This window comes from Petromyzon marinus, chromosome 39 (genome assembly GCF_048934315.1).
Source record: "Petromyzon marinus isolate PM22_M1 ecotype Great Lakes invasive population chromosome 39, UKy_Petmar_22M1.pri1.0, whole genome shotgun sequence".
Lineage (NCBI taxonomy): Eukaryota > Metazoa > Chordata > Hyperoartia > Petromyzontiformes > Petromyzontidae > Petromyzon > Petromyzon marinus.
The window spans coordinates 222,424-247,395 of NC_133705.1; the positions used below are offsets into that span (position 1 = coordinate 222,424).

General features: G+C 48.6%; 2 long non-coding RNA genes across 5 annotated transcripts; one reads left to right on the top strand and one right to left on the bottom strand.

Annotated features, from left to right (window-relative positions):
- Nucleotides 1–365: 365 nt before the first annotated feature.
- Nucleotides 366–5,029, bottom strand: LOC142930432 (uncharacterized). The gene is made up of 3 exons (XR_012946375.1): nt 4,610–5,029; nt 1,376–1,498; nt 366–518 (listed from the first exon to the last, which is right to left on the bottom strand). It is a non-coding gene; the product is annotated as an uncharacterized LOC142930432 (long non-coding RNA).
- An 8,633-nt stretch (nt 5,030–13,662) lies between these two features.
- LOC142930445 (uncharacterized) lies at nt 13,663–23,531 on the top strand. Of its 4 annotated transcripts, none has more exons than XR_012946381.1 (8): nt 13,663–13,795; nt 14,927–15,113; nt 16,583–16,684; nt 16,987–17,252; nt 17,973–18,080; nt 19,331–19,454; nt 20,918–20,988; nt 21,422–23,531. It is a non-coding gene; the product is annotated as an uncharacterized LOC142930445 (long non-coding RNA). The 4 variants fall into 4 exon arrangements; XR_012946382.1 differs by having other exon boundaries at nt 14,948–15,113; XR_012946379.1 differs by having other exon boundaries at nt 13,663–15,113.
- Nucleotides 23,532–24,972: the final 1,441 nt, after the last annotated feature.

Here is a 24,972-nt window from a genome sequence, read left to right on the forward strand (position 1 = left end):
CTGAACCAGGGGTTCCTTGTTCGACAAACTGTGTTTCTGGAACATTCAAGCATCCTCAAGTGCCGTGGATAAGTAAGAGTTTTATCGTTCCACTATTGTTTTGTGCACCGTATTAGCTTTAACAAGATTTGCCCAAAAAGCCTTAGCAAGGAAGGATGAGTCTTTGTAAGTTAGCAAATAGAGAGGGTGGAGACCTCAGCATGTAGACATCTCAACCACAACTCTACCTGGTCTCTGTTATTTATTTAATGAGCCAGCCCTTGCCACACTGAGGTTATACGAATGAACCTTGCATGCCATAGACAGGGCAGTGAACGGCAGTTGCTGCTATTGTTTTGGTTGTTTGTAGTTTTTTCTTACCCAGCGATGGCAAGCTCGTACTCCGAGTGCCCATAGAAGGAGGCTGGGTCAAAGATGACGGGTCCTTCATTAATCTCTGCAGCACTCCCAGTCCATAGGTCACCGTGGAGCAGTGCCGGAACCACCTCTACGTCCCGGAAAAAATCCCCCAACCGAAGCTGCACACCACGCAAAAAACAACACCACTTTATTCATGATAACGTTGTTTTCGAGTTAGATCGCATGAATTTACATGCGTCGTACACCCACTCCAATTGCCATTAGGCAATTGCCAGAAGTCAGAACGCTTCTGGCAATTGCTTGATGATGCTGGTTGTAATCACCAGCGAAAGGTCGTACTCGTTTGAAAATGTTCTGCGTTTCCTCTCTAACACACCAGAGTGCCGAGCAATAACATAAATGGCACGTTCTGTTCATGTCATAAACATTAATAATGGGCTGTGTTGGGTGGATGTGGGTGTACGACGCATTTACACTTACGCGATCTAAGCCAAAAAAAACTTTATCATGAATAATATTGGTCGCGAAAACCTGCGTGTGAAACACCACTTTACCTTTAAAGTCACCTCGAAAACCCACTGCGATCAAATGGGTTTCCCATATGGCTGTGCACATGATGAGCTACACTGCTGCATGTATTAACTCTTTCCTGCTCCGAGATGACTGCAAGTTGCGGGGTGCATCCCGTTCACCGCTGAATCTCGTGTACGTCATCGGAACGTAATAGGAAGTAAAAATTAAATAACTTTATCGGTACCGAGGATCCCACAAGGCCGTGCGGAAAGGTGTGTAGCACAGTTTGGTACCAGCTATAATAGAGTGCTGTCCTGTCGCTACGGTGCTCTGCGGCGAGTACAATGTCTTTAAAAACAACGGCGCTATGCCTCTCTAAATAAAATTATCGCTGAACCGCTTGCGCGTTCCGAGATTCGGTGGTGAACGAGACCCATCCTGAAATGAGCAGTCGTCTCGGAACAGGAAAGGGTTAAGGGCGAGAGTGAAACAGCTTACTAACCTGAAGCCGAGACCAGAGCTCGCGGGTTTTCCGTTCACCGTAGTCGTTCTCTATCATGTCCAGCTGAAGCTGCAGTCGCTGCCGTGAGAAGAACGTCACCCAGTCCTCCTGCCACTCATTCAGCTGGTGGCATAAATATAGTTTTATTACGGACATTTAAAAGCATAAGCAAATAATGCCTACTTTATTTGGCCAATCCTTGACCTAAAACAGTGATATTCACTCATTTTCGGAGGGGGGCCACTTTCGCGAAAAAGACATTATCAGTGAAAGAGCCATCTCACATTTGAAACCATTGGGGGGTTTGACAGCATGATGGGGTGTTTTCACTTGTGTGTATTGTCGGGGACTGCACGTCAGGGGTCGCAGTAAAAAGGACACCAGGGACTGCCACCGGCCCGCGGGCCTTGCAATGAAGAACACGGACTTAAGATGTCACCCAGAAACGTTGAATTTTACGTACAAATGGCTGGGTAATTCTTAAGACATAATTCGACACTCATGTTACGTACCGATTATCATGCTGTAGTCTTTGAACATCTCATTTTAGCCACCAATTGATATCCTCATAAAAAATTACAACAGCATTGATCCTAATGATAGGTTCTGCGCTTAATTCCCACACCTCCGTTTAGAACGGTTGGCTATGTACGGTGGAAAGGAAGTTCAACATACATTCATACAAGTCTGTCAAACCCGGCTGAGTGTAATTGGTAATTAGCGAAAACATAACTGATTATGTGAACACTGGTTATGCAAGATCGATCTCTGAGGGAACTTCAGTGACATCTGGTGATGTCAGTTGTAACTGTGTGCCCTGTTATCAATGGTACAACTGTGTGCAATGGAAGAAAAGAAATGCATTTTTTAATTAAATATATTGTTTTATAAATTTGTGTACTTATGCAAGATAAAATGTACGCCAATCTAGTTCTTCTTAAAATGTAACCTTAAACCAATGTTACCATCATCAGTGGTTAATAGACTATTACACAAAGGACTCTCATATTTCAACGATGTAATACTAATTAGACTGACATCTGAACAACAGCTGATTTCACCGCTCCATGATAAAAATAATTTAATCAAGTAAACATTATTGCCGTTCCTATAAAACTTTGGTCACCCAGGCTGTCCTTCAACAAAAGGTATATTAAATCTATAATATAGTTTTTTCTGGGTTAGATCGCATAAAAATAAATGAGCCGTTAAACCTACCACCACCTAACAGCCAATTAGTAAGGTTGTCACGTAAACGGAACATGCCAATCCGCTACTAGTACAGCAAACCGAAGTGTTGGAGAGAAAATCCACAACATTTACAATCTGAGTATGACGTTTCGCCAGTAATTACAACTATCATCATTAGGTGGACAGCCAAATTCGTAGAGAAATCCTCTTGTTTAATTCCTTGGAGGGATAGATGTGATGACGTCACTTGTGAGCCCTTCACGAATTGGAATGTTGTTTATGTGACAAACCTTACGAATTGGCTGTGTCGGTGGTGGCGGGTTTAACGACAAATTTATATTTCAACGATCTAACCCAAAAAAAACGATATTATGGATATTGGCCGCGAAAGCCTACGTGTTAAACGGGTATATTAAAATTTAAATGGGCTACAACCAGTTTCATGACTTTAAAGCGGAGATCACATGTGGGATGTAACCACAGCATATAGCCGTATGAAACCCACATACCCTACATCCTCCTGCCCAGGGTCCATACCTGTTGGGAGAAATTCAAGACTGAAATTTTTATAAAAATCTGTAAAGCACATGAGAACCTTAATTTAGCAGTCTCAAACTGACTGGGACCCCTGTCGTGACGGAGCAGCTGAACATTGCACAAAGTCATCAACGCATATACAGATATATACCAAGGTTGACCAACTTTCCTGACCCTACCAGCAGCATACCATAATCTTCAGATGGCCGCGGGAGTCACAAGAGATAAAGATTAGCCATACAGAAGTTGACTCGTGTCGACTGGCTGTGGAATTTTGAGTTTAGAAATCTGAGTGCCCTGGGAGTACTCATGGCCTGCCTCCGATACCAGATTGTTCTCACTTCATATAAAGTTAAATTGAAGAGTTACACATTAGCAGCACCTCTGCAGAGCCACACTTGAACTGCCCAGGAGCCACATGCAGCTGCCAAGCGATGGTCTGACCAACCATGGTATTTTCTGTACATTATAGACTTGTAAATCTAGCGTATATAAAAAAATAGCTGAAAACATTTATTTTAGCATTTACTGTATTGCCCTTTAATGAATGAATAGCAAAACTACATGAACTCTCTCCTAAAACCTTCTTTTGGCTAGCAGACCTTGACATTTATCTCCTGAACATATTGCGATTATATTCTTGGTTCTTTCGGCAAAGTCACGTAGAAGGGAAATAATACAAATAAAACATAATATAATAAAATTCTCACGACATTTCGGCCACAACGCAAGCAGCCGTCCTCAGGTGAAGAAACAGAGCTGTTGGAAAGACAGCGTCTTAATGAACACTGCCCAGTGTTCACTGCCCAGTGTTCATTAAGACGCTGTCTTTCCGACAGCTCTGTTTCTTCATCTGAGGACGTCTGCTTTGCGTTGTGGCCGAAACTTCGTGAACATTTTATTATATAATGTTTTATTTGTATTATTTTATTATTTCCCTTCCACGTGACTTTACCAAAAGAACCAAGAATATGAATCCCTGCAGTCACGAAAGCTTTAAATCGAAAAATATTGCGATTAGCAAAAATATAAAGGGACGCAATGTTGAATGCTTTAAGTCTCCTTTGCAGAAGAGTTTGCCCTGATGGACTTAAATACAGATACTTTTAATATCCATAATTCATATATTACCCAACATAATTCATATTCTGAAAAGTACAGTGCACACACATGAACAATACAGTTCCCTTCATCACAAAGATGGCTAAAACAAAGAGATGAATGTGATTAGGTGTGGAAAATCATGACTGCTGGCTGGCTGGTTGTGTTCATGTATGAAATAATGACAGCATGTGTGTATCTCATTTACTAGCTCAATCGCTTGATTTTTACGATTAATAAACAGCTGTATGAAATGTGTGTTTGTTTACACATATTCATTAGATCCGATTAGCATGCCTACTCTCAGTGCGAAGGAATGTCAACATAACACATAGTTGACATGATGCTAGGGTTGGATCGGTGGGCCTAGTTTTCCAAATGTTTTACATTTTCATGATTCAATACCGATAGTTTTCTCTTCCTTGTGAAGCCTCTCTCCAATCTTCCTGTTGTGAAGGTGCATTTCAGCCAGATGCTGCCCCAACAAGCCTGAGCCCCTGTCAGAGTGTACAACACAATAGACCTGTCAAAGAAAACATTAACTTTATCATGTCAACAAACCCCAAGTAATAATTCATATGCAAACTAAACTACATCATATTTGTCCAGGTGGTCTGTGGCCGAGAACCTCGTTTGAAAATACGAATATATCAGTTCACATTCTGGTTTGGGTGACTCAAAACAATATTCTTCTGGGGTTTATACAATGAGTGTTACTTCCTGGGAAGTCAATCCTATGTAGACTATAAATGAAACCATTTTTTATTTTACCAGAGCTATTTTTCAGAACCGACCTGGCCACAAATGATAGCCTAACGAAGTGGCTTATCACATAGAAATTTATAGCAGCCAAATGCTCAAAATACTCATGTTTCTAAATATGCAGGGAAAAACTGGAGAAACTGGAGAAAAACCTGCACGACCATGGGGAAAACATGCAAACTTCAAATATACAGCAGGCGTCAAGGTCGGGATTGAACCTACGAAGTTAAATATACCATGCGAGGTAGTTAATATCTCCTAGCCACCATGGCGCCCCATTCTCTGACTTATCCACCCACCCACCCACTCGTAAAGCCACCCACCCACTCACTCACCCTGCATCGTACTGAATCTCTAAACCAACAACTCAACCACCCACCCACTCATCCAACCTCTCACTTGCTAAACCAGCCACTCACCAACCCACCGAGCCACTCATCCACCTATTCACTTAAAATAGTTCAACTACAATTGAATTATTTTAAATTCACCAGGTAAGGCCCACTGAGCTATACAGATCCTTGTCGGAAACGACGTGGCAAACAAATGATAGCTCAAAGAAGTGGCTTATCACGTGGACATTTATAGCAGCCAGAGCCTCTAAATATATATTTCTAAATATGCATGAAAAACTCGGAGGTCCCAGAGAAAAATCCATGCAACCACAGGGAGAACATGCAAACTCCAAATATACAGGCGTCACGATCCGGATCGAACCCACGATGTCCTATACAAATGGTGAGGGAGTTAACATTCCGCTACCCTGGCGCTCCACTCTGACTCAGCCTCCCACCCACCCACTCAAACACCCAGCCAAGCACTCATGAACCCAATCACCCTGGCACCCACTCAATCGCAAAACCCACTCACTCATCAACACACCCAGCCACTCACTTAACCACTTACCTACGAACCCACCTGCATACCCCCCACTCACTAACTCAACGACCCACTCACTCAACACTCCACGAACCCACCCACTCACCTATTCATGCCCCAAATCACACACTGACCCATTCACCCACTTAATCTATAAATCATGCACTCACCCACCCACCTGCTCACCAGCCACTTATCTACTCACCCACCCACTCATCCTGCCACCTACTCAACCTCTAACCCACCCACGCACCGAACTACCCACCTACCCAAACACCCATCCAATAAACTACAACTAAACTATTTTGTATTTTACCAGGTAAGCCCCACAGAGCTATATAAAACATTTTAGAAGTGATCTGGTTACAACTGATACGTGAACGAAGTGGCTTATCAAGTTGACATTTAGTGCAACCAAATCTTCTAAACAAATCTTGACTCTAAATGCGGAGGGATAAATCTGGAGGACCCGGAGAAAGATCCACGAGGACACAGGCAAAACATTAAAACTCATAATATACAAGCAGCAGGGTCAGAATCGAATACACGATTTCCTGTATACTCAGTGAGGTAGTTAATATCTCACCATAGTGGCACCCCGCTCTCTGACCCACTCACCCAATTACACACTAACTCACCCACTCAACCTCCCACATTAACTTACCCACCCACCAGTCACTCCCCCATTCACCCAACCACCCCCTCACTCACCCAACCACGCACCAACTCACCTACCCACTAACTCACCCACCCATCTTCTCCCGCACTCAGCCAGCCACCCGCTCAATCACGTGCCGACTAACTTACTCACACACTCACCGACCAATACACCCATTCACCCACTCACTTACCCACCCACAATCTCACTACCCAAGCCAACCACCCAGCCCCTCACTCACCCACTTATTCAATCACTCACTACCCCACACTCACCCAACCACTTGCTCACTTACCCATACGCCACCCAACCACTCACTCACCGACTCACCCACCCACTAACTCATGAAAATTAATTCTCAACCACTCACCCAACCACCTACGCAATCTCATACCCACTAACTCACTCACCTACCCATTTATGCACTCACGCACCCACTTACTCCCTCACTCACTCACGCACCCACCAACCAACCCACCTACCCATCTCTTCACTCACTCACCCACCCACACAGTCAATCACTCACCTACATACCTACCCACTAATACTCACCCACTCATCCAACAATGAACTCACCAACCCACCCGCCGACTCACTCACTCAGGTACTAACCCACTCAACTTCTAGCCCACACACTAACCTCCTAACCACCTACCCACACACTCACTCACTCATCCACCCACCCAAACATCCACTCACCCACCCACTAATTCACCCACCCACTCACTCCCTCATCCATCCACTCACCTACTCGCCCATCCACTCACTTACTCAATGAGCCATTCACCTTCTCACCCAGTACTTACACATCAACTGACCCTGCCACCCACTCAATTTCTAACCCACCCACTCACCCAACCAGCTGTCCACTCCCTCAGCCACTCACCTACTTACCCACCCCACTTACACATCCACTTACCCTGCAATCCGCTCAATTTCTAATCCCCCACTCACCCAACCACCCACCCACTCATCTACTCACCCATTACCACGGAATTATTCACCCACCCATCAGTCAACCACCCAATAATTCAACCACTCACAAACTAAATCGCCTATTAATTAAACCACCCACTACCTCAACCACCCATTAACTTAACCACCGAGCCACTCACCCACTCAGCAAGCCACCCACTACTATATCTCTAACCCAATATCTCACTCACCCACCGCCCACTCACCTACACACGTATGCACTCACTCACACGCCACTCACTCACCTACACACTAAATTATGTTTATTTTACCAGGTGAGGCCCAATGAGCTACATAGCTCGTTTTCAAAACAACCTTCACCACAAATAAACCGACCATTAAAATTATAGACTGATCAATTTTTTGTCAGTGGGCAAACGTACAAAATCAGCAGAGGATCAAATACTTTTTTCCCTCACTGTACATTGCGGGGGTCACAAAAATATCTCCAAAATCCTGAATAAACACAAGATCCAGGTCCGATTCAACACAGTACAAAAAAATCCGTGATCTGGTTCCATCTGTAAAGGATGTGGTTCCAGACATACAGTACCCGGGCGTTTACAAACTAAAGTGCCTCTGTGGTAGCAGCTACATTGGAGAAACCATACGACATATATCGGACCCCATCCGCGAACATAAAGCAGACTTGAAACACGGTAGGACGAACTCCTCTGCCGTGGCAGATCACTGTTATAATTCAGTGGGCTTACATGACATTGACTTCTCCAAGACAGAGGTTCTTTGCAAGCCAACCGGCTACCATGAGAGATTCGTTCATGAGGCCATCCACATATACAAGCACAGAGACAATTTCAACCGAGAAGATGGATTCTGGCTTAGTAACCATTGGAAAGATGTTTTAAACCATTTCGGTTCTTAATTGATTGTATTTTATGGTGATTTTCAGACCGCAGCCCTTTCGCTGGCACTGCCTCTTAATACTTCTCACACCACGGTCAATGGTATGGTTTACAACATGTAGTATAATAATTAATAGTATAACATTGTAATGTTTAACATAACTCATAAGGCAATATATAGCATCGTAATTGCATAATTAATATACATCAGTGTGGTATATAGTTGGGTTCATAGAATAAGACATAGTGTAATATCACAAGTATAATACTTTATAATCTAAAGTATAGGGTAGTGTAAAGTAACGCATTGTATAATTCAAAAGTGGAATTTGTCTATGATGTGATGTTATACCATGTAGTTTAGATTGGAAGGTATAATATTGTATTATATAGTAGTTCAGTTTACAGCATAGTCATAAGGCAACTCAGGACACAACAGCGCACCTTGGCTGTTGCACTTGCCCCTTTTCTTGTTTCCTCTCTGCCTGTGTTCCCAGCCCCCTCCCTCCTCCTCTCCGGAGGTGATGCAGGTAACATGCAAATTCATATTTTAACTCCGCCAACACAGCTTAATAGACGCGGTCCTTGCATGTCAGCGTTCATTCAAGCTCTGTCGTCCGGACAGACCTGTCTCTTCACTTGAAGAAGGCCACTTGTGTTGTGGCCAAAATGTCGTGAGAATTTCATTGTTTTATTTTATTTTATTATTTTATTCCCATTCTACGTGACTTTACCGAAAGAACCAAGAAGATGAATCCTTGCAGTCATGAAAGCTTTAAACTGAAATTTACTTTTTATTTCACCAGGCAAGGCCCATTAAGCTATATAGATCCTTTTCAGAGTAGACCTGGCTACAAATGATAGATATACGAGTGGCTTATCACAGATACATTTATTGCAGCCAAATCCTCTAAACGCATGTTGCTTCTAAATGCAGAGGGAAAACCCTGAGGATCTAGAACAAAATCCAGGCGACCACGGGTGAGAACTTGCAAACTCCAAATATACAGGCGACAGGGTCGGGAGCGAATCTACCACCTCCTGTATACTAGGCAAAATAGTGAACATCTCACCACCTTGGCGCCTCACTCTCTGACTCAACCATCCGCTCACTTACACGCTAACTTACCCACTCAACTTCCCATGTTAAATTACCCACCCAGCCGTCACTCACCCATTCACTTACTCACCCAACCCGTCACTCACCCCTCCGCTTACCCACCCACTCACTCATTAACTTGCCCACCTATCTTCTCAACCACTCACCCAGCATCCCACTCAATCTCATACCAAACTAATCTACACACACCCACACACCCACTCACTGACCCACTCACTTATGCACTCGCCCAACCACCCACTTACTCCCTCATGCACTCACCAACCCACCCACCCATCTCCTCACTCACACACCCACCCCATCAATCACCCACCCACTAACTAACACCCACACACTCACCTACTCACCCACTCACCGACCCAGCACTCACTCACCGAGCCACTCAATTGCTAACCCACCCACTCACCCACCCACCTGCCCACTCACTCACCCACCCACCTGCCCACTCACTCACCCAGTCACTAACGCACTCACTCAATGTATAACCCACCCACTACCCACCTAACCTCCTTCCCACACACTCATTCACCCAACCACATACCCACCCACACTCACCCATACACTCACCTACTCGCCCAGCTGCTCAATAATTTACCGGGCCACTCACCTAATTACCAGCCACGCACCTACTCACTCACCCACTTATACATCCACTCACCCTGCCACCCACTCCATTTCTAACCCACACACTCACCCAACCACCTCCCACTCCCTCAGCCACTCACCGACTCACCAAATCACCCACTACCCAAATAACTAATCATCCACCCACCCATCACTCAACCAAACAATAATAAAGCCACCCAATAATTAAACCACCCATTAACTCAACCACCCACTAACTCAACCAGGTTTATTTTACCAGGTCAGGCCCACTGAGCTATAAATATCGTTTTCAGAAGCACCATCGGCAAAAATTATAGCTCAAAAAGTGGCTTATCATGTATACATTTATAGAAACTAACTCCTCTAAGTACATGTTTCTAAATGTGGAGGGAAATATACAGGCATTAGGGTCAGGATCGAACCCACAACCTTCTGTATACGAGGCGAGGTAGTTAACATATCGCCACTGTGGCCCCCCACTATATGACTCTCCCACCCACTAACCCACACAGTCACCCACTCACTTAAACACCCACCGTCACATGCATCCAGGCACTGACTCACCCAGCCACTCAGTACCCATAAACCCACCTAGGCACTCACCCATGCACTTGCCCACTCACCCACCCACCCAATTATCCACACACTAAACTAAATTTTAAATATTTTTTTTATTTTATCAGGTCAGGCCCACAGCAAAATAGATATTTTTCAGAAGCCACGTGACCACAAATAACAGTTCAATGAAGTGGATTTTCACGTAGAAGCTAAATTCTATAAATGCATGTGTCTAAATGCAGCAGGACAACCCGGAGAACTCTGATTAAATGTCACGCGACCACAGGAATAACATGCACACTCCAAATTTCCAGGCGTCAGGGTCGGGATTGAACTCACAACCTCCTGCATAAAATACGAGGAAGTTAACATCTCGCCACAATGGCACTCCACTATCTGACGTAGCCACCCACTCACCCACCCACTCACAACAAACCCACTCAACCCTGACAACTACTCAATCTCTAACCCACCAACCCAACCACACAACAACCCACCTACCCATTCACCAACCCAGCCAATAAACTAAACTAATTTTATTTTACCAGGTAAGGGTCACAGAGCTATACACTGTACATCGCTTTCAGTAGTGACCTGGTTACAAATGATAGGCCAACGAAGTGGCTTATCACGTAGACATTTATTGCAGCCAAATCCTATAAATGCATGTTGATTTTATATGCAGAGGGAAAACCCGGAGGACATGGAGAAAAATCCATGCGACCAAAGGGAGAACGTGCAAACTCCAAATATACAGGCAGAAGGGTCGAGATCGAAACCACAACCTCCTGTTTTCCAGGTGAAGTGGCTCGCATCTCACCACAATGGCGCTCCACTCTCCGACTCTCCCATACATGAACCCACACATCCACCCACTCAAATACCCACCCATTAACTCAACAACCCATGAACTCAACCACCCACTAACTCAACCAGCCACTTACTCAACCAGCTACTTACTCAACCACCCACAAACTCAACCACCGAGCCACTCACACACTCACCAAGCCACTCTCTCAATCTCTAACTCACACTCATGCATCCAGCTACTCACCCATCCACTCATCCACCCACACACCAACCCACTCACCCACGCACCCAGCCAATCATAAAAAAACACTGAACTAAAACGATTTTTTTTCCAGGTAAAGCCCACAGCTATATAAATATTTATCAGAAGCAATCTGCCCACAAATAACAGCTCAATTAAGTGGCTTTTCACGTAGAACGTTATAGCAGCCACATTCTATAAATGCATGTTTCTAAATACGGAGGGACAACCCGGAGAACCCGGAGAAAATTCCACCCGACCATGGGGAGAAGATGCAAACTCCAAATGTATACAGGCTTTAGGGTTGGGGGGAACCTACGAACTCCAATATACCAGGCGAGGGAGTTAACATCTCGCCACTGTGGCGCCTCATTATCTGACTCACCCACCAACTCAACTACTAAAGCCACCCACACACTCACTCACCCACTCACAAACCCACTCACTCACTAACCCACTGACTCATCAACACACCAAGCCACTCACTCAAGAACTTACCTATGCACCCACCTACACACCCACTCACTCTAAATATACAGACGTCAGGGTTGGGATCGAACCCATGACCTCGTTTATAAAAGACGAGGCAGTTAACATCTCGCCACCATGGCACTCCGCTCTCCGACTCAGCCACCTACTCACCCACCCACTCACAAACCCACCCACTGGATCTCAAACACACTCACTCACTCACCAATTTACCTACCCACTCACCCTGACACCCACTCAATCTCCAACTGACCCACCCACGCACTCAAAATCCCACCTACCCACTCAACCATCCAATAAACTGAAACTAAACAATTTTTTTTTTATTTTACCAGGTAAGGCCCACAGAGGTATATCAAGTGACCTGATTACAAATAATAGGTCGACGAAGTGGCTTATCACGTAAACATTTATTGCATTCAAATCCTTTAAACGCATGTTGATTTGAAATGCGGAGGGAAACCCCGGCTATTTTAATGCACACAATGGACCAGAAGGACAAGCGCAAAGGGTTCGCATAATGCGCATGCATAATGTACGTTGACTCATTAATCTCTCCCCCCCTCCCCACTTTGCATCAAGAGCGCCAAAGTGTGGTCACCACATCTATGCCTCTTTATAAGGAACGAAACAGACTAACTTCTCCACAAATCTGGCTGTCGCCTGATGAAGCTAGTTGTAATTACTGGCGAAAAGTTGTACTCAGATTGTAAATGTTGTGGCTTGACTCTCCAACACACCGGTGTGCTGTACTAGTTACAAATTGGAATGTTCTGATTACGTGACAACCCTTACTAGTTGGCTGTGTCGGGTGGTGGTGGGTTTTAACGACACATTTATATATTTACGCGATCTAACCCAAAAAAAACCCCTCTATTATGGATAATATTGGTCGCGAAAGCCTACGTGTAAAATAAACCCCAAGGAATCAAAAAAATCAACGCGACCACGGAAGAAGATGAAAACTCCAAATATACAGCTTCAGGGTCGGGATCGAATTGATTACAGCCTGTATTCTGGGCGAGGGAGTTAACATCTCGCCACTGCGGCGCCTCATTATCTGACTCACCCACCCGCTCAACTACTAAAGCCACCCACACACTCACTCACCCACTCACCCTGCCACCCACCCACTCATACAAATCGGGCATCAATACCGTTGCTTTGTATGATCTGTGAAACGCAGAATATTGCAGATAAAATCGGACATTTTGAGCTTGCTGCCGGATCGATTGAGTGGAATCAATCCCAACACGTACACTCTCACTTCACCCCCTCCGTGCCCCCTCTGGCGACCCCCCTCCAAGCCCCCACTGCCCCGCCCCGTTCCCCCTCGCACTCCCACCCCCATTCCTCCGCTCGCGGCCCCCCCTTTAGCCCCTTTTCCCTCCCCCCTCGTAATCCCCCATGCCCCCCCCCTCGCGACCCCCCCCTCACGCCCCCATTGCCCACCCCCCTCCCCCCGCTGCTACTTCCGGTCAGGCAGGGGGCGAGTGGAGGCGGCGCGCGCTGTGGATTGTGGGTGGCGAGCGGCTGATTTGGTTTCCCGCTCACGGCCACCGTCAGTGGGTCGCGAAATCTTCTGAAGCGGCGGCTCGCTGGGCCTCCTCTACGTCGACTCAGCCTGAAGGTGAGAACCTCGCGCGGTGTGCACACATCAGCAGTGGCGGCGGTGGTGGGGGGAGACAGAGGAGGAGGCGCCTGGCCCACAGCCGTCACGTCCTAGACGCCTGCTGAGTTCACGGCGCTGCTTCAAGCAGAGCCCGGCCCTGCTGCTGCTGATGAGGCGCTGACGGTGGAAACCGGCCCCAGAGTGGTCCTCGTGTTGAGCCATAGCTGATGAGAGGCACTCCCAGACTGCCGTGTGTTTTTATCCCTGGAGGGACGGGTTTGTTGTGGAGGCGAATCGCCTGCTGCTGGAAAAGGCATCCACTTGAGGCCGCTATATAGAGGTATTTGGTCTACTCTTCCACGCTGGTCCGGACGTGTTGGAGCAAAGTGGCCATGCCCACACTTTACCCCACCACACGCAGGGCGTTAGTTCGCTGGACTTGCAATGCAGAGGTGTAGGTTAGATTTCATTCCCACTCACACCCACCGACACTCAGCCACCCACCCAGCCACTCTCTGGGCATCTATGAAAAAGAGCTTCATAGCTCATCGGATTCCTCCAGCAAAAACATACTGATTCTCACCCACCCACTCAGCCATTCACCCACCCACTCTGGCACTCATCCACTCACCAATTCACTCAGCCACCCACTCGGCCACCCACTCAGCCACCCACTCTCTCACCCACTTCGTCACCGGTCGCCCACTGCCACCCACCCACTTGGTCACCGGTCACCCACTGCCACCCACCCACTTAGTCACCGGTCACCCACTGCCACCGGTCACTCACTCTGCCACCGGTCACTCACTCTGCCACCGGTCACTCACTCTGCCACCCACCCACTCTCTCACCAACCCACCGACTCTCTTGCCAACCCACCGACTCTCTCGCCAACCCATCCACTCACCCACAGGGAGATACAAGGAGACAAGGGGACCCACATGGTGTGAGAGTGTATCAGCATCATTGTGGTTGTTGTGGTGGTTATGTTGGTTGTTATGGTTGTGGTGGTTATGGTTATATTTGTGGCAGTAGTGTTTATACTTGTGGTTATGTAGCTGGTGGTTATATTTGTGGTTATGGCGATTATGGTCGCAGTGATTGTGATTATATTTGTTGTGGTTATAACCCGCGATGTATTTCGTCGAGGATGGATGCCGCCGCGTGCAGGAGTTGGGCGAGGCGGGAGTGAGCCACCTGAAGCGCCCTCTCCGACGGTGGTGAGCCGCCGGGCGGCCGGACAGTGAGCAGCTCGGCCGGCGTCGCTTCTCCTCCCCCTTCCGGGGCTGCCAACCCCGGTGGTGTTGAGTCGTCCTCCTCTTCCACTGGAGCCCTGGTACGAGTTTTTCTTCGCGTCTCCATTATAGCGATTCATCTTACTATTTGGCTACTTCTGATGCCAGTTGTAGTGGGTGGAACGGAGAGCGAGACTTCTTACCGAAAGAACCAAAGAGTATGAACTTCTATGGTTTATTTAACCTCTTTTTAGTGGTGTGCTACCATTCCCTTTGCACTCCTATCGTTTTTGTATTGTTTGTTGTTGTGACGTTATGACCCCGTGCCCCCTACTGGCACATCTGTGATCAAAGAGCTTTATAGCTCATTGGATTCCTCCAGCACAGAATCAATACCGATTCTGATGAGACCGGAACGAACACGTTTGAATCGAATCGCGTACTTCGCTTTACTAAAATAGTTGTGGAATCGATTCTTGTGGAATCTGTTCTCGTGGAATCGAATCATCGATATTAATTACAGAGATTCACCATCGATATTAATTACAGACATTAATCAACGACGTCGCTAGGAGTATCGTGGTGCCGCTCTGCAAACCTTCGGGCTACTATCAAAGGTTTGTTCATGAAGCCATCCAGATATATAAACACAGACATAACTTCAACCGAGAAGATGGATACCAATTGAGTAATCATTGGAAGAATGTTATTAACCAGGTAAAACCTTAACTGCTTGATGGTGTTGCCTTAACTTTCCGCATCTCTAATTTCTTAAGCTTCCCACTCCCAGCCCCGCTCTCTTCAGCACTCCCCTCCTCATACCCCCCCTCTCTATCTCTCCTCCCTGATCCTCCCCCCTTCTCTTACCTATATAGTCTCTTGTTTACAGCAGCTCTTTTTCCCACGTCGGCAATTGTTTCTTGCTGTGGTTTGTCCCACCTGATGATGGACGCTTGTGTTGCGCCCGAAACGTCGTGATTTAATTTATTTTATATTTTATGCCTATGTGACTTTACCGAAAGAACCAAAGAGTATAGCCCAAGAGAGTTTGTGTAGGTGGGAGCGGTGTTGTAGCACAGTAGGGGGCACAGGTGGTGCATCGGCCAGTCATCTCAGTCAAGCAACCAATGGCAACCTGGGTCTGTCTGTCTGTGACCTCCTGCTGCCAGCGGGCGTTCGACGCTTCATGTGGCCTTAACCTGCACGTAGCCTGGCACGAGCGCCGTGGTGACATCTCCACCACTTCGTGGCGAATGGCGGTTGTTGTTTATGGTCATCTCGCGATTAGCACTACGCTGCACTACTAACCCAGCGACCCGAGTTCAATTCCCGCTCAAGGCCAACACTGTTGACGATTCCGTTCCTGGGCCTCCCCTTGGTCAACTCAGCCTCAAATGAGTACCTGGTGCGTTGTGTAAACATCGCCACTGGGGAGATTAAGGCGGCCGGATGTGGTGCTGGCCACCTACCCCCCTTCGTGTATCAAATGTGCTGCTCGTTAACAGCACTTGCACCCGACAGTCCTGTCGAAGGCTACATGGGGGATCTTTGTCTTTGTTTGGTGTTGCAGCTGAGGAGGCGCAACTGCACGGCGAGTACCTCTACCGCAAGGCGCAGGAGGCCAAGAAGTTCCTCGTAGAGGAGAAGGCGCGGCTCAAGAGGGCGCTCGATGGTAACGGGCGGCAAGACGGATCTAGAGATGGGCTCGCGACGACAAGACGGACGAGAGACAGCGAGACAGATTAGAGACGTTGAGACACGCAAGACAGACTAGAGACGGATCTAGAGACAATGAAACATGCAAGACTGACTAAGATGGTACAAGACGGTCTGACAATACAGGCGACAAGACAACCGCGCGTTGAAAGCGTTTCCGAATGAATCCATGCGTGCGCATGATTTTTCTTCCTTGTTAATTCTCCCCTGCCCGCCCCCTACCCACTGCCCCCTGTCCCCCTGACGTCGTCACCGAAGAAAACCTGGTGCTGCCTACGGACCTGCGGTGGGAGGCGCTTGAACTCCAGAAGGCCGTGGAGTTCGACCAGGGAGGGGAGGGTGATCTCACATCCCTCACCATCACGTCTCCTCGCATCTCTCTCTCTCTTCCTTCCCGCGAGACTCTCGAGGCAGGGGGATAAGCGTCGCGCGTCTACGCCCGCTAGACACGCCGAGTCGGCGCGCATCCCCGGCTCGCCGTCGGTCCTTCCTGCCAAGCGGTGGCACCGTGTTTTGCCGCGGAGGTTCGCGGATCGAGAACGGCGGGCCCTCAACCCCCCCCCCCCACCGGTTTAATGGGTTTAATTCCGCAGTTGCGTTGACCATAATACTGCACGGCGATTACTTCCCAAGTGGACTTTGAAAAATCCCATGGCGTGAACGCGGAAAAGAGTCGGCCGTGTGTGTGTGTGTGGTGGCTGGCGTAAATTTTGGTGGAATGTCGAATGAAGGCCGTGGTCACCACATAACGTGTGCTTCTGGAGCAGTCTTCCTTCTGGAGCGGTCTTCCTTACAATATTAGGAAGCCACTGGAGCTTTGCACTTTTAAATCATCGTCTAGATTGACAAACTCATTTCTTGAGAACTACTTTTTGTGGTTAGTTTGTCACACTTCCGATTACCACGGTTGGCTACGTGCTGTAACAAAGAGGTTTAACATGCACTGACGCACTCATTCACTCACTCATCATTTTACTCAATTTACCCACTCACCTGCCATATCACCCACCCACTCTTGCAATTGGGACTCATCCAGGTCTCATTAGTGCTCAGCTCGCTACACAAAATCAACGCGATCACTGCAGAGTGATATTCTAAACCATTCCTGGTCGCTCCTTCCATCCACCCACACACACCTTCACTCACCTGCACGGGGAAGTATGGCAAATGATAACCTACCCTCTCCGTCCCCCCTGCCCCATCTACCACCTCTTTCTATCCACCCCCCCCCCCCGTGTCAGTAGGAGTGAGCAGCCACATGGATGACGAGTACCGCTGAGCCGGCGTGAAGGACCCACATCATGGCGACGAGCTCACGCGACCCCAGCTCCCTCCTCAAGCAGTTCATCAAGGTGCGGGCACGGGGTCACAGGGGCTACAGGGTTTGGGGTCACACGAGGAATGTGGGTCCTCGTGTATTGCATGTGTACAAGCGCGCAAAGACAGAGGTCCCCCATATAGCCTTAACAGGCTTTTGGGACAGGTGCTGTTTGCGAGGGTGTAGGTGGCTAGCACCACAACTGGCCACCTTTATCTCTCTGGTAATGATGTTTACACACCGCACTAGGTACTCATTTGAGGCTGAGTTGATCTAGGGGAGTCCCAGGACCAGTTCAGATAATCGCCACTGGTGTTGGCCATGAACGGAAATCAACCTCGGGTCACTAGGTTTGTGGGGCAGCATGCTAACTGCTAAATTACCGCACACACACACATGTTCTCTATCGGCTTTAGAATCAGTTCCTTGCACCTCACACGAGCCGTGTCGGACCAATCATCGGGCTTGTGCAGTGTGAGACAACTCGCATCCGTTGAGTTAACCAGAAGAAATCTGGTTGTTGATGAAAGGTGGAGGCTGTGTGGGGGGGGGGGTCGTAAGTGGTGGAGCGTTGGACACTTTGGTTTGGTGCATGCAGCTTTTGTCAACTTCATTCCTCGCGATTCAGTCCGCCTTTTCCCAATGACCGATCCCTTCCATTGAAAATGTATCTACTGTAGCACTACGCACGGTTGGTGGTCACGGAAAGATGTACCATTGGGGGCGCCACTGTGGCGAGATGTTAACTCCCTCACCTGGTATACAGGAGGTCGCAGGTTCAATCCTGACCCTGATGCCTGCTGTATATTTGGAGTTGCGTGCCTCTTTCCGAGGAGTCGCGTGGATTTCTCTCCAGGTCCTCCGGTTTTTCCCTCCGCATTTAGAATCGACGTCCGTTTAAGAGTATTTGGCTGCTATAAATTTCCACATGACGATAAGCCACTTAGTTGAGCTATGATTTGTGGCCAGGTCGCTTCTGGAAAAGAGCTGCATAGCTCAGTGGGCCTTACCTGGTAAAATATAAATAGTAAAGTTTTTCCAATGGTGCATCCCAGTTGTGCCAACACGGGGTTTGGCGACCCCGTATACCGGTACGGCTCGGCTCGGCTTCCGCAATGGAAAAAACAAACAACACAACCCGAGTCGGATACAGTGGGAGGGCGGGGAAGTGGGGGGGCGAACGCAGCGTGGCCGGGATGGACGCCGGTGGAAAGAGCGGACTCGGCGTGTGACCGCTTGCTGTCATGTTACCACACCACCACCACCATCCCACCACCACCGCAGGAGATGAAGCTGATCCTGCCGAACGCTCAGCCGATGAACCACGGAGGCCACAAGCTGCAGGCGCTGGTGTGGGCGTGCTGCGCCAACGCCGTCAACGACTTCATCGTCCTGCATGAGCACCGCGGTATGCCAGGCACGCGCACGCACCGCAGTCGACAAAGCTCCCCCGTGTAGCCTTTAACAGGCTGTCAGGGCAAGTGCTGTTTGTCGAGCGACCTACGAAGGCCGGCAGGGCACACGGCGGGGTGGGTGGTGTGGTCATTACCGCATCTGGCCCCTTTTGTCTCCCCACTGTCGATGCTTGGACACACTGGAAATCGAAGTCAGGTCACCGGATTTGTAGTGTAATGAGATAGCCACTCCGCTCCCGCTCCCCGGTGTGATGCATGGTGTGACGTGTGTGATGCGGTGCAACAGACGGGGGATGGAGGTGTATTTAGCTGTGCGTACGATGTGCGGTGTGTAGTATGACGCTGCAGACGGGGAATTGTGGTGTCTTAACTGTGTATGTGGTGTGATGTGGTATGATGCCGCTGATGGAAGGGCAGTGTGTTTAACTCTCCAGTACAGTCTGTGTGACACCTGTGGTGTGTCTAACTTTCCGGCGTGCTGTTCATGTGACACGTGGTACGATGCCACGGTGTACTTGACACTCTCGAGCGTGGTGATGCGGCACGACATCCGGACGTGGACATTATGTCCGAGGCATTCCCACACCTCGTGATGCACAACTTCACGTCGCGACTCGGAAAGAGGGTGCGTGCGGGCACCGTGCCAGTCTCACCCACATCTTCCTCCCCCATCCCCAAAGCACAAAGATCCCTCGTATAGGCTATAACCCTTTCTCATTTTCATGATGTACATATACGTCGTCGAAACGGAACCGTAAGAAAAACTCAAGTACGTCTTCTGACCTGAAGACATACCGAGGCTCCCATAAGACCATGCGGGAGGGCCTGTGGCACAGTTTTGTTCCATAGAGTGCCGGTCGTGTCACTACGGTTCTCTGCGGTGAGGGCAACGCCTTTTAAAAACAGCAGCGCTACGCCTCTATAAATAAAATTAACGCCGAGCCGCTCGCGCGTACCGAGATTCAGCGGTGAACGTGACACCTACCACCCGGCAACTTGCAGATGTCTCGGAATGGGAAAGAGTGAGCAGACTTTTGGGCCAGGTGCTGTGTGTCCGCCTGTATATTCGGAGTTTGCATGTTCTCCTCCTGGTCACTTTGATTTTTCTCCGGGTCCTCCGGGTTTTTCCCTACACATTTAGAAACTTGAATTTCGAGTATTTTGCTGCTATACATTTTTATGTGAAAAAGAGCTACATAGCTCAGTGGTAAAATAAAAATAGTTTCGTTTTATTTTAGTTTTCGAGCAACAGCACAGTTTTTATTTAACGCCATCTCTGAAGCTGAAGGCGCGTAATGTTGTTCATTTGTTAATGCATCCGCAGTTTTAAACAGGGTGGCCGCTGGCCTCTAACTGGCAAACGTCTGCGAGGACGCGTAATGAGAGTCCAGCGCCGTCCGTGTGACTTGCCACGACCCCTCCCGTGACATCTGTGCCCCCCCTTCCCTCCCAACAGGCACAACGTCTACAAGCGCGACGGCAAGGACATCGAGTTGAAGGAGGTGGGACCGTGATTCGAAATGGAGCGTAAGTCTGCCTGACACATTGTTACTCGTCTCCACTTTACACCCCTGCAGAGGCGGTGGAAATTCCACATTCCTTGTGGACTTCCCTACGAAGTGGTTGTAAATTTTATCGACCCCTGAGAGGATGATGGGCTGAATGTAAGAGTCTAGCCTCGGGCTAGGTGGCTCGCGGGTGACTTGTAGAGCGGATCGGAACTTGAGTCGGTGGGGTCGCTGCTCTGGTCGCATTCGCTGTACCGTGACCCGACTCGCATTCCCCCACCCCGGATGCGATGTGTAAATTCAAAGATGATCGGACGTAATGCTGGCCACCCACACCCACCCCTTGGTGTGCCGTGCTGGCTTTCCTACATGCTAACACACGAACAGCGCTTTTCCCACTCCGTCTGTTAAAGGCTGCATGGGGTGGATCTTTGCTTTTGTGTGTCGCGCAGTCTATGAGATTAAACTGGGCACGCTGGACAACGCGGCCACCGCCGAGGTGGAGTGGCCTTGGCGACCGTACATGAACACGGCGAAGAAGAGGAAGTTCCTGAGCGTGGAGTGAGGGAGGGGGGCGACTTCCCCCCCCATGGGCCTGGGGGGAGGGGCATTGGGGGGGGGTTTGTCCCTGGAAAGCCGGAGTTGGAGTCGAACCTCGCGGCGCTCTCCGCCGAGGCTCGAGACGTTGAGGAGAGGTCGCCGCGTGGATAGGGCAGTGTGTGAATCGCTGTTCCAACCCTCGTCACACACGCGCATTATACGCGTCACACACACATTGCGGATGTACATTTATCAAACACAAACATTTACATCGTCGCATGCGTCGCACACAGAAGCACACAATTGTACAAAAAGACAAAGGTACGCCATATCGCCGTTAACAGATTGCTGGGGCAAGTGCTGTTAACGGGTAGCAACTATGATGGCCGGCATGGCACAGAAGTGGTTGTGTGGCCAGCCCCACGTCTGGCTGCCTTTGTCCTCCCCAGTTTTGCGATGTTATACACACCACACCACGTACTCAGATGGCTGAGTTCGTAGTGCGCTAACTGCTGCACCACCGCTCCCCAAACGGTGTACATACACGCGTACACAAAACGAAACATTAACATTTTTTTAAGTAACAAAAAAGAATACCAAGTCAGGCAGATGGAGAAAGTGGCGTGTCGCCGTGCACAGCACCGCTCTCGTAGCTACTCACCTAGGGTGGGAGCTCTTGGCTTCAATGCCACCCAGGATGTTTAGATGTGAAAACCTGCCATAAATAATATTTTTGGGAAGTCACAAGCGCCTTAAGTTGCATCTCATCTCGACCATTTTAATGGGCACCCCCCCCCCCTGTAGCTGTCCCCCTGTGGCACAAAATAAACTAACAAAACTAATCTATTTTTATTTTACCAGGTAAGGCCCACTCAGCTGTATAGCTCTCTTTCAGGAACGACCGGGCCACAAATGAAAGCGCTATAAAGTGGCTTGTCACGCAGAAATATATAGCAGCCAAATACTTTTAAACGCATGTTTCTAAATGTGGAGGGAAAAACCGAAGGACCCAGAGAAAAATCCACGCGGTCACGGGGAGAACATGCAAACTCCAGATATACAGGCGTCGGGATTTAACCCACGACCTCTATACCAGGCGAGGCCCCAAGGTGAATCAGCACTTGGCCTGCGAGCGGGTATTATTAGTCTGTCAGTAGGGGGTAATGATTCCGGATTTCAGTCTCAATTGAAACTGAAATCTGGAACACTTTTGTCATATTTTGCTCGTATAAGTGTGTTCATAAAATACAAGTTTGGTCATTGAGAGAGTTATAAATGTCCTATACGCATTTCATGTTTATTGTGTTTATTGTATTTAATGTATGAAGAAAATACTATTTTTTATATGCTACAGTATGTTTCACACGTTATTCAGTGACACTGCATATGACGGGCAATGTTTGGGGCAATCGGCCTTCAACATGGAAAATACATCGAGGCCACATGACCCGTGGCCACCGCCACTTCAACCGTGGCCCCACCACTTCAACCGTGGCCCCACCACTTCAACCGTGGCCCCATTGGCACGTTGATGTGTGGCTCTGCCTTCACCTGTGGTGAGAATGAGACCAGAAAAATTACAGGAGGCCGACTCCATATGAGTCCGTCACGCTCTGGATCTCGCTAATGGGACGTCGGATGAAAATAAAACATGGAAGCGACAAGTTTCTTCTCTGGCGAGGACATTCCCACAAGATTGCCACCTTTCCCAATTAATAGAATTTGCCCCAACATCACCCTGATCCAAACCAGCGGGAGCTGAAATCTTCCAGAAGGTTCAGGATTTATTGGTACAATCGTTCGGATGTTGGTGTCCGCATGGACTTGCATTTAAAACCCCCGGTCCGCTTGACGTCTTTTAAACAATACCTGTGGTCGGGTCCGCTCCCCCACCTTTCTATCCCCTGATTTTTTTTTAATAACCGGTGTAGTATATGTTGACGGTGTGTGCGTGTATCACAACGTGATGTAACCGGGCCCTCGAATTGCCTCAAGAAATGAATAAACAACACCTGTCGCTTTGCTGTTGTGATGTCACCACGAGGCACCGAATGACGGTGGGACGGCGTCGTCGCACTCGTCGAGTGGACAAGGGCTCCGTGAAATGACGGTGCGGATTGCGCCAAGCGTATAGAGGTCGCTGATTGCGCGCCCCTGTGGCTCGACCACTCGTGGGTCCACCTCAAAGTTCCTGTGCCCATTTGAACCTCATTGCCTGCGATGATGCTGCTGCTGCCATGGAAGAACACACGTGGCGCCCTCTTGTCTCTCCATGTCTTTCACGTCCCATCGCAGTTTTCAGGTCACTTGATGTTTACAGCCTCCGGTAAGGAGGCAGTGAGGTTCAGCCGCTCGATTTTTCTTCCTTTAGTGCACAGTACCGTACACGGATACGGGCACAGTACGACACCGTAGCTTTATTGATTGTTCAACAAAAAAGACCATCCCTCGCCCAATCTAGTTACTATATGGTGTAATATATCGCGAGACATTTGTTAACGTAAAAAAATTGGAACTGTAATGCTGAAAATTATACTCCATGAAACTCGGGGTTTTATGGAGTATCTGAGGGCTTCTCAACGCTTCATGCCTCGCCCCCACTGATGCCCTCTTCTCCCCACTCCTACTACTGACGATTGCATGTAGGGTGTGTAGGCATTTACTTCCGACTGTTGTATGTAGGGTGGTGGGGTGGTGGTGGTGGTGGTGGGAGTAAATGAGATTTAAAACTGGGTGCTCAACTTGAACTCACCACGACTCACATCATGTATGCACTCATCCGCCATCTTGCTCACTGACCCTGTTTCTGTGTTGATGGTGTGAGTCCGTATTGATGCTGTGAGTCTGTCGATCGTGTGAGTCTGTTGATGCTGTGAGTCTGTGTTGATCGTGGGAGTCTGTGTTGATCATGTGAGTCTGTGTTGATGCTGTGAGTCCGTGTTGATGGCTCGGGGGCACGGTACAGAAGGACAGTACAACTGTAGAGTAATAGTTGTTGTCCAGCAGCGGCAACTGCGGTGGACGGGGAGTACACACGCCAGTGAGCCTCACGCGGGTTTGTCAGCAGGGCGGAGGCACTGGGGCAAGGATCACAGAGACCCTGTCTGGAAGACCCTGAAACTCGCTCGTGGGTTGGAGAAGGGAGGCGCGGCCAGGGCGGAGCCAGGCCGCGCCGAGTCGGATAAAAGCAGCGGAGAGCGAGAGCTCGTGGTTGCAGGTTCTGGGAAGTGGAGTCGTCTCGTCGGCACTGTCGTCTTTGCCGACTTGGTCGCTGCCGTCTTCACTAGATAATTGGGCGGCCGGATAGTTGTTGGCTGTCTCGGTCGATGCCGTCAGTGTAACATGGTGAGGGTTGTGTCTAAGCTAGGCTATTTGACTTGGGAGAAGCGAGGGCGAGTCTGTGAACCTGATGGTGTTAAATAAGGAAGGTGCGGAAGGTACGGGAGAGGATGAGGAAGATCGT